Source organism: Myxocyprinus asiaticus, chromosome 33, assembly GCF_019703515.2.
Source record: "Myxocyprinus asiaticus isolate MX2 ecotype Aquarium Trade chromosome 33, UBuf_Myxa_2, whole genome shotgun sequence".
Taxonomy (NCBI): Eukaryota; Metazoa; Chordata; class Actinopteri; order Cypriniformes; family Catostomidae; genus Myxocyprinus; species Myxocyprinus asiaticus.
This window is the reverse complement of record NC_059376.1, coordinates 33,849,853-33,865,400: the sequence shown is the minus strand read 5'-3', so window position 1 is coordinate 33,865,400 and position 15,548 is coordinate 33,849,853. Positions and strand designations below refer to the sequence as shown.

General features: G+C 38.1%; 1 pseudogene; it reads right to left on the bottom strand.

Moving 5' to 3' along the window:
- LOC127424073 (cytosolic carboxypeptidase 6-like) overlaps nucleotides 1-15,548 on the bottom strand; it is a 464,974-nt pseudogene that overhangs the window by 121,603 nt on the left and 327,823 nt on the right.

Here is a 15,548-nt window from a genome sequence, read left to right as displayed (position 1 = left end):
CCTGTTGCTCGTGCTTGCGCTCGTGCACACACTCCATAGGGATGCGAGCATCAGCCAAAACAATGACGTAACGTACAAAGAGACAACGTGATTCACCGGCATCATGCTGACAGATGAGGTAGCATAATTAAAATTACACAGTTATGATTTTTTTTACTACAAACTTTGAGACTGTATATTATATTTGATTCTCCAGTGCTGGAACAGGGCTAAAACAAAGTGTAGATATAGGTCTGGCTATGCAAGACTGTAGTTTGAAGTAATCACTTTCTTTGCATGATACATTGACTGCATTTATACGATAGCCTATGTCGGCGTTAGCTAGCTAGCCAGCTTTATCAATAGCTGTTAGCTAAATTTGGTGGATGATGAAAGTTGCTGTTTATAAAATAGACTGTTCATTATAAATATGTTGACACAGTTCAGTATTGATGTGATTCCATCAAAACTGTCATTTTGATATATCGATGCGCTATTGTTTTATAATAATAGAATGTATATATTTTCTGTATAACCAAGTTAGGTTACACTAATGAATGGGTCTTTTTGCATTATCCTGATCATTGTCTAGCATTCATTTCATGTGTTATTGTAGTTTACCTTGCTGAATAATTACAGATTAACATTGTATATGACAGTTACTGTGCAGGCAAGATCAAGTTAGCTAAAATTACACAGATCAATCCTTATGGCACTATATTTCACATGCTTTGCAGTTATTTAAGCTTACCTGTCCAATAAGAAGAACACCAATTCAGGGTCGGTTTTGATCCCCAAAACCAAATGAAGGTCCCTCCAGGATTCAAATGCCCTGCCAATGTTCACTCTACTTTTCGCTCGACCACGATCACGTTTCCGCTTAGCCAGATGGGATTCAGTTTTGATTCACATTTTTATTTATTTATTTTTTATTTTTTGGCTTACTCTGAGTTTGTGTAGGAGTCGGTGTTGTGCTGGGAGCCGGACGTTTGCTGGATTCCATTTCTAAGATAACGTTACCTAGTGTTGCAGACTGTCTGTTGACGCGGAAGAGAAGCTATTACTGAGGCAAGGCTCTTGGGAGCACGCATAAACTCACATCCTTTGGATTTTCCCGGCAAAAGCGACCCACTCCCTTTGCATGAAAATCAGTCTACAGGCTTTAATAGGCAACCTAAAAAGTCCGGGAAGGGCAATTTTTTTAAGTTGCGTTACAAGCCGTTCACATACACACACAAAAAAGGCAAATATTACAGGAAAATTGTTTCATATTGCACCTTTACAATTATCTGCATTTCATTAACATTTGAATGAGTGCCAGAGCAAATGTATGTTTTTAGGTACCTGTTTTGTAAAAACACAAGCACACATAAGAACACAGAACACAATTATTAGTGAATGAGAGCCAGTGACACAGGTTAAATAAACATTTCTCTTTTGTTGTCTATCATTCCCCATCTCGCTTCCTGTAATTCGCACAGCATTTTCCAATCTCTGTTCCCTGATCTTGCTCATTATAACAAGCCTGGCCCACTCTGCTCCATTAGAATCAGATCTCACTGGTGCAGGTATTGGCCACTGTGAGGTGCAGCTGCCCAAGTGCTGCTTTGGCTCTGAGTTGCTGTAGTGAGACAAAAAAGCACAAACAGCAAGGTGTCTGGCCACAGGGCCCCAGTCCAGAGACCATCAGGCTCAGACTTGTCCTACTGCTGGACACCATACAGACCCCAAAACAGAAATGGCCAAGAAAACACTCAGGGACATATTCGCCCAGTCAGAGCACAGAAACTGGCAGAGAATGTGTCTTAAGCATTAATTATACAGGGCCACAGAGGCCAGTAAACACAAAGGAGGAGATTAATCTAATGTGTGACGTTTCAATGCATTAGGCCAAATATTCAGATGGTAATATGGTACAGTAAAATCATGTGCATGGTGACTTATACTATTACCACATAGCAGCTAAAGTAATCACAATAAATCATTCTTCTGCAGTAATGGAGTTCATCACCTAACTGTAGGTGATAGTACATTTGTCATCCAATCAAATTTCAGAGACAAAACTATCAATTTAAAATAATATTTATTTTGCAATCAATATATTACACCACCAGTTAAATTTTGGACACACAAACTAATTCTTTATTGCTATTTTCCACACATCTTACAGTAATAGTAAGTCATCAAAACAGCAAAATAAAATTCTAGAGTGAAAAAAATAAAACAAAAAAACAATAGTACTAAATTATAGCTTCATCAAAGTCACCACCCTTCAACCAACTTCATGAGGCATCCACTTGGGATGCTTTTGAAACAGTATTATTCCCATACAGTTCCCACGTATGTTGGGCACTTATTGGTGGCTTTCCCTTCACTAGCTGGCCCTGGTCATCTATTGTATTATAAAGAAAGTGACATGTAGGCACTATTTATGTAATGCTTGCAGGAAAATGAGGCGAGAGAGAATAGATCTAAACACAGAAACGTTTAATCAAAAAACCAAGGAAGATAGCATTACATGGAAGGCAGGAAAAAGAAAACAAACACTACAGCCATTTGTAGAAACATACGGACCAGAACTGACAAAGGACAAGAGAACATGAGGTCATATATATACACAAAGACTAACAAGGATGATGGCACACACCTGTGAAACAATCATGGAAGGAATCAGTAAATTAGGAACACAGAAAAAACAAGGCCAAACTCAAACTTCAAACTAAGAGTCCTCGAAAATGTCAACATAAGTCTTTGCAAACATAAGGACGATGATGATGACATGACAGAACCCCCTCAAAGGGCGTCTCCTGGCTCCCAAAGATGGATGATGTGTCAGAGGGCCAGCAGACCAGGACGGAGCCGACGGATGATCAGGAGGCCAGGGCGGAACTGGCAGAGGGTCAGGAGGTGGAGACACTGGAGGTGGAGACTGCCGTTTTGAGGCTGGTGTGGCGCTGACAACAGCAGGGGATTGGCCTCTGTGGCCGAAAGTGTCGGTAGTGGTTGGGAAACCTCAGCCAAGGTTGGGACCACCGAGGCCAGGACCCCCCAAAGGAGGGAGTGGAGCAGCCACATCTTACCATGAAGGGTCAACATAAACGTCTTGGCAAACATAAGGACGATGACGACGTGACAATTTATAGTATTCTACAGAATTAATTTAATGCATTTAAGCATAAGCCTTTAGATAAAAAGGTTTTTAAAAGGTTAAGAGTTTTTTTCATGAGGAACAAATTCAGTCAAATGTGTCCAATCGTTTGACTGGTAGTGTATATAATGAAATTGTGAGAGAGAAAAAATATCTAATATCTAAAACTAACACTTTAATAAAAAAATACAATGAAAAAAAACATAAAATTATCAACACAAAAAGCAATAATAGAAAAAAGTGTTCAGTTTATTTTCATGCTTGAAAAAGATGTAAAATTGTGAGACTGAAGGCCAAAAAGAGCAGCTGAACGATACTGAACGCTTTCCCCCCTGACTGTGAACCTGGGCTTTTATTACAGTGATGATTTACTTATGTACACACAGACAAAGACATGAGACACATGTCTGAGCGTGTGTGTCTAGCAGAATCTTACCCAGAGAACAAGAGCTCCCTGCATTTGAGGAGATCTGAAGGTTGTCTATTATGTGTTCTCTGAGCAGTGAGCTTGCACATCTCTCCAAGCCTCATGAATGTAATTGACCTTTTTTCTGTGATGCTGCTGAGAAGGAGACCAATGGAGGGGGGGGTGTAGTGACACAGAAACTAAACATCAGCCAAGCAAAGTTAATTGTCCAGCTGAACAATAACGCAACGGAGACTGAGGATACCTAAAGGACATTCAAATCAATAGATCGACAACAGCCTTTCCGAAAAGATGGCTGAACTCAATTTTCTAACTGTGGACACCTCCAAAGCTCCAAACACACTGAACCCCCCCCCCCCCCCCCCCAATTTAAAACCATGACCACCCCGAGACAAACTACTGCTGCTCTCATTAAAAGCAGTCAGTGCCCCATCCTCCTCCACAGCCAAATATATTTTTATTTGTACACTGCTTGCAAGGCAGCATGTTTTGAAATGTCCTCTAACGTCTTTTTTTTAAAAATGTTTATTAATCTTATTTTCTTTTTTTTTCTTGACTTTTTGCAATTAATTCAGCTTGAACAAGTTAACATACAGACTCCATTACAACACTGTAAACAGTAAATCTCCTCTGGACTTGACATTGTTAGAGGCCGTTCAGACCGAATATGTAAAAAATGCGCTAAAAATGCTACACACCGCACAACAAATGTAACAGAACACAGGTGTATCAAGACATGCTTTAAGTTTACTTTCATTTTAACCTTACACATTGTCTAAAAAATGCGTTCCTGCACAAGATGCTGAAAAAACAGCGAGATGCAGCGCAACAGGCAAAGATGTCCATCAAGCGCTTGTTCACATAAAAAACAACAACAATGGAAATGGAAGCAAAATGTTTTCGGTGTGAATGACCTCTTAGAACAGGGCTATTCAACTTAATCGACAAATGGGCCAGATCGAAAAAATCTTCGGGGCACACAAACACAAAATATTTTGTTATCGAAAAGCAAATACCTATAGATATTGTGAAATAGTAGCCCTATAATATTTGTTCACAAAATAAATAAAACATCTGTGTTTATAGTTTAATTTTTTAACATGAGAAATATGTCCACCTATCAGGAAATTACTAAAAATATGCAGGTAAAAAGAAAAAGCGAAAAAGTGCTTTAACAGAGAGTCCATAACAGAGAGAGTAAATCAGACTGATACTTATAATGTTATTGAATAATAACAGTCAGGTTTGTTAGAGGTGCAAAGAATTAACTATTTGACTTGAAATTCTTGACCAAATTAATGAATATAACTTTTCTGTTTCTCTGAATTCACGCTTGTCAGTCATCCATTATTTTAGTTCTTTAATCTACCCATTCTGTCACAATGACAGATTATGATTATTTGTAGCGCAACATCTGCACGAGACAATGTAAAAACATTGAAATGTGACACAATGTCCGTCTAGCCCAAGTTTACATAGAAAAACAATTGATAAACAGTGCGAACAGACACAAAATGCATTCAGTGTGAACAGCCCCTTAGACAACTGACAACCTCATGCAGGCCACTGAGGACTTCAAATGGGCCGGATTTGGCTAGCGGGTCACCAGTTGAATAGGCCTGCATTACAATGTTTCTTGTTCCAAATTGAACCTATACTGATGATGTTGTAATATTTGCACTCTGAAATGTGAATGGTCTTCTTTCATGCATCTGTTTGCATACTGAGGTGGTCTTATCTTACATCTGTTAAACAATCTACTGTATACTGCCATGCAAAGGCAAAAACTAAAAAACGAGTTTAGCTGCCATTACACTGCAAAGATGGTATTGCGTTGTCTTGATACTTGTGCAGAGCTGATCGAAAAACAGGTTGCGTGCTAAGTTTAATGACAGGAAAGATGTCTAGATGTGGCATATAATTTACACAGAACCAAAGTCTAAATAGCAGATTAACACTTTTCTTTTGTTGGCTTGTAAGCACTCGTATTTTCTTCAGGAACTGCAAATCTAGTCATTTCTGTTTTGTTCTTTATCTCTTTTTTTTCCGGGTGTACGTAATGTTTAGCCGTTCTGCATTGTGATGGGAACAGTGGGTGAGGCTAATCATTCTTTAGCTGTTCTGGCCTGAGAAAGGTCAGCTGTTTGAAATGTCAGGCTTCAATGGAGCCAAATTCACATCGTACTGCTCAAGTGTCCAATTAAAGAGGGTCTGTCAGGAGTTGAGTGGGAAGCACTCTTCACAGAGAAGAGCTAATGAGGGGCTCGGGTACGGAGACTCCCCTCACCACTGATCTGCAGGGCCTCAACCAGAGGAGAGCAGGTTCTGACCATGGGCTTGGTGCTCAGAGTACTCCAAAAAGACCACCAATGGCAGAGAGGAGGACATGGCTTGATCTCATTAATGACTATAGGACTATTTTCATTTCTCCATCTCTCACACTGAATCATCTCCACACACATACAGTGGAGTTCAAACTGTGGAGGCCACATTGAAAATCTGGGAAAGAAATTCTAATTTAACCTGGAAATAAACAGAAAGTTTAAGGATTATAAAATAAAGAAACATTATAAGGTAACTTGAATAAGAAATATTTAAGATTCTGCACTATTTCTAGGTCACTAATCAAATTAGCAAATCTGTGACATTGACGTCCACTCTTTTGGAGTCTCAAGCTCACAATGCTTTTTGGAACATTCTCAAATCAAGTTGGGATTACATAGATCATTAGGTTTTGCACAAACTTGTGGAGTCCATGTCAGCTTGATTGCATGCTGTCATTAAAGCAAAAGAGGAGCATATCAAATACTAAGAAACCCTGAAATTCATATCAATTCGTGGATTAAACTTTTCACCAAAATTTTTATGCTGATGATATAATTTGTAAAAATAAATTGTATTTAATTAGAAGAATGAAGTGGGCTCAGGCTTTTGATACCCCACTGTGCACGCACACACACACACACACACACACACACACACACACACACACACACACACACACACACACACACACACATTATGTTATATATGGATAGGTCAGTGTGTCCTATGTGCAGTTGCTGTATCTGTCTCAGTCATCTAAGAGTGCAAGCTGTTTTCCATATAGCAGGAAAACAAGCTTCCGTCACACTCATCATGGACAAAAGCAGGTCAGAGGTCACCGCATTCTCACATAGACTCTGCACATAGAATCCTAATAAGCATCTGAGCAGCAGGTTTATGGAAAGAGACATGGATGGATGAGCTCATTTACAGAGGTGATTTTTTCATTTATAGCATCTAAAATACCCTGTTCACCTCATCAATAAGTCATTAAGCCCATCTGTAGGCTGGTAATCTAAAGAGTGGTTTAGTAGTTGTTCTTTCAATGGTTAGTTTTAATAACCGCATTTGGGGAGTTGATTCTAGATCAGCAAGAAGCACAAAAGCTCTTTAAAGCCCCTCTGAAGTCTGCTTGTGCACAGTTAGAATACTATTGTGGGTTTTACTGCAAGCTGAAATCAGCAAAAGTACCCCCCAAAACTGCCAAGGACTCTAGAGTGAAAAATGTCACTTTTATTATATAACCCAAAATGGGGTAAGATAAAAATCATGTTGCAATCGTGCATGACTTTTGTGAAGTTGTGAAGGTCAGCGGTAGAGTCTTGTGTGGCTTTGGGTAACAGATGCCAAGCAAAGCTGGGAAATTAGCCTGCTCCACGTGCCTTACATAAACATTACTTTAATCAAAGTGTATTAGAGCAGCCAGATATTTTAGGCATATGGAGACTGCATCCTTTCTGGCTCCCCCATCTGTCTCTCCCAGAGCTCTGACTGCAGTTTCAGCCTAAACCCAGATGCACGGCGAAGACAATCAGCTTCCCACAGAGACGTGTAAGCACGGGTTGTACACACTGCTCTGGGAGAGGCACGGCTAGGGTGTTAAGACAGGATCCTGGAAGTGCTGACAAGTTGCAAGAAAAAGCCTCTTATTCTTGCAGGTTTGCTTTGAGTTTGCAGGTGAGGGCTGTTATGAGAAATAAGTCCAAAGAAATATTTTTGCCCTGGTGGTGGGGGGGGGGGGGTCACGTGTCAGCCAAGCAACAGCCATTGAGATGAATGGAAAGGTTAATGCATAGCTTTCTCCAGGTATTATAGACCTACTTGTCTACTACCTACTGCACCCTAATTCACTGGCTCATTGCTGCTATCCTGCTTGTTGGCTGAACAATTTAAAAAAATTGCTGTAGCATCTGTGACAACTGGCTCTGATTTGGCTTTTTGTCAAAGACTAATTGCAGACTTAAAACATGAAAGGACAATGTTGGGCATTTTGCTCAATTATTGTGTGGTTTACTGTGTGCATGCAGTTTCACACCGTAATGACACACACACGTAAACATGCGCACAGCGTTACAAACCAAACTTAGAACACTCACCCGGGTTGGTGATGGTCAGAAGATCCAGCCGCCACTGTTGCTGAATAATAACAAAGAAACAATAGAGGTCTAATGTCAGAGAGATGAAACAGATCTAGTGTAAGATTGGTTTTCTTTCTTTTACTCAGAAATCAGAGTGTGTGCTGTTTGTCTGTTTAGCACATCTTGTTCACCCAAAATACTTTTTATTTGCCATTTTTTTCAAAAATGACAGAACAAGGATATTTTTGTTGTATGTTTTTAAGTCGCATTTTCTATTTGCATTTAGCACTGTTTGTTCCTAGCTGTCCCAACATCACAACATACCCAACCCAATTTTGGATTGCAACAAGGGATGGGAATCGTAAGAAATTTAACAATTCTGGTTCCTTAAGAGTTCAATTAACTATTCTTTTAGTACTTTAGCACCCTGTTTTTTCAACAAAACTAGAATACTAGAAACATAAAACTAGATTGTTTTTTATTGTATGCTGTGACATTTTCTATTATCTGTCCCAGTTTTTGTATATAAACCAAATTTACGTTGGAAAATTCTAAACATGCCTTATTCTGCTGTTTCTGAAGGAACTTCAGTGACTGAGTAACACTGCCAGAGTGAATCCTCATTTTCACCTCACAATAATGGTAAGATATAGTGTAATTCTTCTTTGATATATGATTGTTGGTACTCCTAAATTACTAAAATTAAGTCATATTTTATCTTAAATCTAAACCGTCGCTAAAGGTTCATTAATATGCACACAGTTAATATGTACGTTGTGCCTGTTATTTATCTAAAACTTCCTGCAAGCACACGATCAAACAGTAATAAAGTTATTACATGGATGCTATGTGGAGAAATATCTTTGTCCATTTATTATGCTGTGCCTGTGTAACGGTAGCCAGCTGGTATGTGATAGCTGTGCAGTGTGTAAACCTCACTCTCCTGGCCTTAAGAGATGCACTAGCGACCGAGGCTAGAGGCCATGGCTTTTCTAGCCTCCTTGTTAGAGCATCCAACTCCCATGTCGGGTATTGTCGGTTCAAATCCCGCTTGAGGCGGGTCGAGGTGGACACTGGTGTCCATTGACACTAGTGCCGTGACCCGAATGGGAGTGAAGTTTAGGGGTGTGAGTGTAATGGTAGCCAGCTGGTATGTGATAGCTGTGCAGCGTGTAAACCTCACTCTCATGGCCTTAAGAGATGCACTTGCGACCGAGGCTAGAGGCCATGGCATTATAGCCTCCTTGTTAGCACGTACGACTCCCATGTCAGGGATTGCCAGTTCGAATCTTGCTTGGGGTGGGTCAAGTAGGACTGGTGACACCTGTGATGAGTGATCCTCCTTCAATATCTTTAAATACACATGCAATGCTGATAAACAATAGCGAAAACAGAGAAAAAAAATTAATAAGGCATATGAAAATGTATTTATTGAGCTACTCATTTTTAAGTCTACAATACACTAGCCCATCAGCCTAACATCTTACTCTTGTCTTGCAACTTATTAAAACATCAAAATGACTAATTTTAATCAATATGTAAAATTATTATGTGAATTTTTGGTAGGGATTCCCGTAGTTATTCTTGGGGAGTTGTGAGTGCATCTGACATAATTATTCAGTTCAAACGGAATAGACAGTACCAAAAAATTTTCTGCAACTCTGAACTCTTTTCTCTCTCACTGCGAAACCGACATCTTTCCCTGCATTAATGTTATTAATGCATTAGAGTTGACAAGTGCCAATGCAGTGACATGGTCAGAGATGTAGTGTATTAATAAATGTAGTCTGGAGCAGAGACAACACATCGAGTTTTGAGCTGAGAAAGAACATAAGGCAACAGTGAACTACTTCAAGCATTGGGCATCTCCAGCACAAAAGCTCAGCAGAATGAGGTAAACAATGTTTGTTATGTTTGTGGTCAGGTAAACATGTGGTGCCCTGTTGTTTTGTTAGAGAAACACAAAGAGAAAAAGGAATTAATAGAGTGATAAACATAATATCAATATGTGATTAAAAAGGTTACCATGAGTAGCTGGAATAATGTTGTAAATTGTTTAAGGATGGGGGTTGGGGAAGTCGGTGTAAGGGGACCCCTAAGAGCTTGGACTCAATTCGAATACTGCTCTTTTCTCACCCTGTCTTTATCCCTCAGATCAAGTCAGAGGCTGATCCTAACTATACAACACCAATCAACACCATTTTTCTCTTTTTCAGCCTTTGGAATACTGCAGCTCTTGTGCTGCTACCTGAATAGCATGGAGTGTGTGTTTGTGTAAATAATCTATTGCAATGTGTGAGTTATGTATTCATATGCTGCAGTGGATGCGGTTAGTTTCCCGGAGAGAGGGTGTGACAGAGGCTACAGCAATCCACACAGGTCACACTCCTAGATCGATAAGTGCCCAATCAAAGACTGATGGCATTCTCAATGGCATGCTGCGGTGTGAGGACACACACACACGCATGCACACTGTGAGGGCAGGCAGCTCAAGAGCTGTACTTTAACACACTTGTAGTAACAGTGCTGCAGGTCCTTGTATATGAGAGCCACTACACACGCATAGTAGAACAGTGAGCGTACACTGATATCATATACACAAACACACTGCCTGGTCATTTCCTGACCCTTTTGCCACGATTAGCAATTATCCATTGAAGCCACATGGTTTTAGATTGGTTTTGAATTCATATAATGTTCATGAGTTTCTGGTGAGCATCTGAGATTGGAAGTAAAAGACTGAAAATATCAGAATTACCTTAAAAAGAGAGTGAGCGATTCAGTTTTCATGAAATAGATATACATTTGGATTTACAACTATATATTCAGGGTTTATAAACACAATAACTAACTACATATTCAGATTTGCAACTATGTTCAGAATTTATAAATAACTACTGTATATATTCAGAATATATATAAAGTGTTTGTGTGTGTGTGTGTGTGTGTATATATATATATATATATATATATATATATATATATATATATATATATATATATACTGGCGGCCAAAAGTTTGGAATAATGTACAGATTTAGCTCTTATGGAAAGAAATTTTATTCACCACAGTGGCATTCAACTGATCACAATGTATAGTCAGGACATTAATGACTTGAAAAATTACTATTACAATTTGAAAAAAATGTTCAGAACTTCTTAAACTACTTCAAAGAGTTCTCATCAAAAAAATCCAAAAGAAAAAAGAAAAAACAGCAATGACAGCTTTGCAGATCCTTGACATTCTAGCCATCAGTTTGTCCAGATACTCAGGTGACATTTCACCCCACACTTCCTTTAGCACTTGCCATAGATGTGGCTGTCTTGTCGGGCACTTCTCTCACACCTTACAGTCTAGCTGATCCCATTAATGCTCAATGGGGTTAAGATCCATGACACTCTTTTCCAATTATCTGTTGTCCAATGTCTGTGTTTCTTTGCCCACTCTAACCTTTCTTTTTGTTTTTCTGTTTCAAAAGTGGCTTTTTCTTTGCAATTTTTCCAATAAGGCCTGCACCCCTGAGTCTTCTCTTTACTGTTGTACATGAAACTGGTGTTGAGCGGGTAGAATTCAATGAAGCTGTCAGCTGAGGACATGTGAGGCATCTATTTCTCAAACTAGAGACTCTGATGTACTTATTCTCGTTTATTTGTACATCTGGCCTTCCACATCTCTTTCTGTCCTTGTTAGAGCCAGTTGTCCTTTGTCTTTGAAGACTGTAGTGTACACCTTTGTATAAAATCTTCAGTTTTTTTGGCAATTTCAAGCCTTCATTCCTCAAAACAATGATTGACTAATGAGTTTCTAGAGAAAACTGTTTCTTTTTTTGCCATTTTTGACCTAATATTGACCTTAAGACATGTCAGTCTATTGCATATGTGGCAACTCAAAAACAAACACAAAGACAATGTTAAGCTTCATTTAATGAACCAAATAGCTTTCAACTGTGTTTAATGTAATGGCAAGTGATTTTCTAGTACAAAATTAGCAATTTAGCATGAATACTCAAGGATAAGGTGTTGGAGTGATGGCTGCTGGAAATGGGGCCTGTCTAGATTTGATCAAAAATGACTTTTTTCAAATAGTGATGGTGCTGTTTTTTACATCAGTAATGTCCTGACTATACTTTGTGATCAGCTGAATGCCACTTTGGTGAATTAAAGTACCAATTTCCTTCTGAAACAGCAAAATCTGTACATTATTCCAAACTTTTGGCCGCCCGTGTATATACATATATATATATATATATATATATATATATATATCATATATATATATATATATATATATACTTTTTTTTTTTTTTTTTTTTTTTTTGGCATCTGTCAAAAATAATACACTTAGAAGATGTTAATTTGATGTTTATGTGATTATTCAAGCCAACCATGGGATACTCGGCAACAAAGTCTTCCGTGATACATTAAGATACTTACATACTTACATAATGTGTTTGAATCCACCATTTAGTCATGACTCATAGCTACAAACACTTTCTGAGATTTTTTTTTAGTAAAGCAATAAAGCTTTTTGAAACTATAGAATATAATACTATTTGAAAATAAAGATTATTTTTGGAATTTAGATTTTGAGAAAAAACTGTTCCACATAAACTGATTTTTAAAATTAAATTTAAATGAATGAATGAATGAATAAATGAATGAATGAATAACTTAAATCTCTGCTAGACAAACTCATTATCACGATCAGCTGTTTTATTTTTTATGTCGTCCCCTGCTGGTGAAACTGCACTGTGCATGCAGAGAGAGCATACAATCCAATCCAGCTCTTTGTTTCTGAGCTGATCCTAGGAACAAAGAAAGTACAACATTACAGCATAACTCAATATGAAATAACATTTCGATTTACAGAAGTTTGTATTGCCTTTTACTCACTTCTTTGCCATATACAGTAGGATTGTGCATTAACAAACATACAACCATTTTGAGAGTCTTGGCATCAGAAAGTTGGTTGCTTTATTCCTTGTTGTCTAAAAACTGGAGACTGCTGCCTTCTAAGGCAACATCCTAAGTAAAGTGAAACCTCATAAGTGATTGATTTGGTTGCTTGTCAAATTAGTTTTTATGACAGAGTGTGGCCCAACAAAAATGATCTTTACTCCAGAACCTGCCGTAACAGTGATCCAAACTCCACACTCACACACAGACATTCAGTCAGGCCCATTGACAATCCTGACTAGCTCAGAGCTTCCTTTCATCTATGCCAATTAGAGGCTCAAAAAAAGGCCAGTTGTTCCATTCCTTTGATCTGACCTTTGTTAGTTTTGCTCGGCCTCTTTGGTACAGATCCAGCATCACAGACGGAAACGGCACGCAATAACAGCCAGTGGCTGCTGCAATGCCCCTGTGCTGTCTCCCAATGCACTCCTGTCTGTCTATTGACATTAGCCCTGGTCCCTCTGACATCATACTTGGCCTTGTGCTTCATGATTGCATGCCTTTAGTCACAGCAACACACAGTGCATTCTCTCATGCTAATCGTGTAAAGTTCTTTTGTGACCACTGACTCCTGATCCCCAATGATAAATCTATAAAGAATAAAGATATAATGCTCAAAACACACTTGAGCTCACAGTAGCTATGTTTACTGTACATGCAGCCTAATAATATCTTAATAATCTGATTGGTAGCTCAGCTGGAATGGAAAGCATTCATGCAAAAGCCTCTATTAGAAAAAAAAAGAAAAAAAAAAGATCCGGTTGTGCTTGATCCAATTGCTAGATTCTGTCTATTTGAAAGAGGGTGTGCAGATCATAAAAATATCCATTAAGTAGAAGATTAATATTCATGTATACCTTTAAATCAGACTACTTTCAAAATCATAATACAAATAAAAATAAATATATTGTAATAGGGCTGGGCGTTATGACAGAAAATACACTGTGACAGCATTTTAAAATACAGTTTATATCAGGGTAAAAATATTTGCACTACTCTTAGTGGGCAAGGCTGATTAAAGGAGTAGTTCACCCAAAAATGAAAATTCTCTCATCATTTACTCACCCTCATGCCATCCCAGATGCATCTGACTTTCTTTCTTCTGCACAAATGAAGAATGTTTCAGCTCTGTAGGTCCGTAAAACGCAAGTGAATGGTGACCAAAACTTTGAAGCTCCAAAAACTACATAATGGCAGCATAAAAGTAACTCATATGACTCCAGTGTTTTAATCTGTCTTCTGAAGCAATCTAATCGATTTTGGGTGAGAACAGACCACAACATAAATCCTTTTCACTGTACATCTTGCCAATCCAGTCTCTAGGCATGATCATGATTTCAAGCTCGATTACACCTCCTAGTGCTTAACGCATGCGCAAAGTGCTAGATAGCACTTGGAAGAGTAATCGAGCTTGAAATCATGATCGCCAAGGAGACTGTGATGCCAGGGTTTGAAGTGAAAATGGAGCTATATTTTGTTTTTTTCTCGCCCAAAACTGATTGGATCGCTTAAGAATTTATTAAGTCTAATTTATTACGTTTATGCTGCCTTTATGTATTTTTTGGAACTTCAAAGTTTTGGTAACCATTCACTTGCATTTTGTGGACCTACAAACCAGAGATATTCTTAAAAAAAAATCTTCGTTTGTGTTCTGCTGAAGAAAGAAAGCCATACACATCTGGGATGGCATGAGGGTGAGGAAATGATGAGGAATTTTCATTTTTGGGTGAACTATTCATTTAACACTATTTTCAAGTGAGAGCAACAAAGATGCATACACAATGTGAAGTGGAGTTTAGTTCTTTATGGTTGCCAAGCGCTGTCACAACTTGCCATGCTAAAGGAATTTTGTCTGTTGAAATTTTTTTTATTGTACTTGTCCCTCCTTTTCTATATTAAAAAGCAAAACTCTGGGTTACAGTGAGACACTTACAATAGAAGTAAAAGGGGCCAATCCGTAAACGTTAAAATAATCAATGTTGCAAAAACATAGCCACAAGCAGGGTTGGGAGGGTTACTTTTGAAATGTATTCCACTACAGATTACAGAATACATGCTGTAAAATGTAATTTGTAACGTATTTTGTTAGATTGCTCAAGGTCAGTAACGTATTCTAAATACTTTGGATTACTTCTTCAGCACTGGTAGATTTTTTCACTTGTCTTGACTATAAAAACTCTGCCAGTACCGTAAGACAAAATACACGTTAAAATTACATTCTCTGAAAAACCTAAACATCTTATGCAGTGTTGTTTCTAAAACAAGATTAATGTAATTTATCTTGTTTTAAGGATTTTTAGATATTTTTACAGGAAAACAATACCAAAATTATTATCAAGAATACGATTTTTGCCCTAATATCAAAGATCTTACTAGAAAAAAGAAATTATGATCCAACGTGAATTTTCTTGACAAAAAAAAAAATATGATCGTGCCTGGTAGCATGTGCATGTAAAATGGCTAGAAATAGCATTTTAGCTTAGCGTAAAGCTGACAATTTACACAAGGTTTATTTCTATTTCTTCTGCTCCAAACTTACTTCAAACGTACTTCTCTGTCTGCTCGTATGAATGTAACACATCATAAGAAAGTGTTTCACCACTGTTCAAATGCACTTTGGATCGCATCATTTATA